The sequence below is a fragment of the Myotis davidii genome, unplaced genomic scaffold (genome assembly GCF_000327345.1).
Source record: "Myotis davidii unplaced genomic scaffold, ASM32734v1 scaffold69, whole genome shotgun sequence".
Taxonomy (NCBI): domain Eukaryota; kingdom Metazoa; phylum Chordata; class Mammalia; order Chiroptera; family Vespertilionidae; genus Myotis; species Myotis davidii.
Genome location: NW_006300363.1, coordinates 3150997 through 3152634, shown reverse-complemented (window position 1 = coordinate 3152634; position 1638 = coordinate 3150997).

Below are 1638 nucleotides of genomic sequence, written 5' to 3'. Positions count from 1 at the left end.
GAAACATCCATCAGCTGCCTCCTGCACACCCCTCACTGGGGATGTGCCCGCAAACAAGGTACATGCCCATGTCCAGAATCAAACCCGGGACTCTTCAGTCCGCAGGCCGACACTCTATCCACTGAGCCAAACCAGGTCGGGCAAGGAAGCATTATTATCCATCCAATTTACAGAGGAAGAGACCGAGGTTCAGAGAGCACCTATACCTAAAGTTTGACTTGCACAAGCTACCTTGGCCAAGGCAGCAGAAATCCAATATTGCCTCATCCCAAGCCCCTTCTCCCAAGCTGACTGGGTGGGCACCACTGCTATTTTAACTTCACATCTCTCTGAACACGGGGATCCGGCCCCTAAACATTTTGCCTCATTTTGTCCTCTCCTAAAGGGCAGATTGTTGTCCCTTATTTCCCAGGTGAGGGTGGCCCAGAGACACAGGGCGCATGTTGGAGACCACACAGCAGGCAAGGCTAGGGCCGGGCAGGCTAGCACAGCTGCCTTCAGCTTCCTGCCGCCCAGAGTCCTGGATCTTTCAGCATCTGGAGGTTACCAGCATTAAATCGCCCCCAGGGATAGGAGCAGGAAAGAACACTTTCTCCTTCCTTTAAACCCTTTGCCCCTGAGTCTGAGGACATTGAGCACTTGACCTGTGGGAAAACAAACTAGCAAACCCTTGTAGAGGTGGTTGGTTATGGTGTTGACAAACAACATTGAGAAGTCACAGCCACAAGGTGAGTGCTTGCACCTTGCCACCTCCCCCTCGCAGGACCAGAAGGCAGAGCTCCCTTTCCTTCCATCCTTCCTGAACCGTTGCCCAGCCTTGCCCTGGGTTTACTATCTGCTAGGGAGGACTCGGGGGTCTGTGGGATCTGTTCACGCAGGACTGTCAGGTCAGCCTGAGAGGGCAGCCAAGCCAGAGGCCCTGAGGAAGGGGGGAGGAGCCAGGTGGGCAGTGGAGGAGGGTCTCTGAGCTCTTCACGCCTTCTGCCTCCCCTGCCACTCCTTCCTCCCGCTACCTGGGGGAGGGGCACTGGTGTGGAACCCCTCACGACAGGCTTCTAGCTAATGCTGGGGAACTGCTATGTGAGCTGTGCCCCATGGGAGAAAAGCCCAGGCCTCCTCCAGGTGTGAGGGCATAAAGCTCAAGCTGGGGAGTGCGTGAGAGCCACCCGCGCATGGCACCGTGAGGTGTGGCTGAGGCTCCACCAGGCAGGTCACTGCCAAGAACAGAGGGGACTGGCCAGGACACGGAGCGTCTCCTCTCACCAAGCCCACTTCTGCTGACCCCAGAGCTAGGTTGGCCCAGGGGACTCTGGGGACCCCCGGGGATACACCTTTACAGAAAGGTGACCATGGTGGCAACTATTGGACCCAAAGAGGGAAGAACGGAAGGGTGTGGGGTGGACATTGGTGATCCTCTCCTCTGGTCTGGACCTTTTCAGGGCCTTTAGTGATGGAGGCCACAGACATGATTCATCGCTAGTAGAAGATAAACTCTGAATGAGACAGGATTTTCCCTTTGGTGCGGGGAGTCACCTACCCTTTCTTGGGGCACCACCTGGGGCCAGAGCCCTAGCTACTCCAGGTTCAGAGACTGCCCAACATGGTGGCCAGTGGGGATGCTGTGCCAGCATCTCTGAG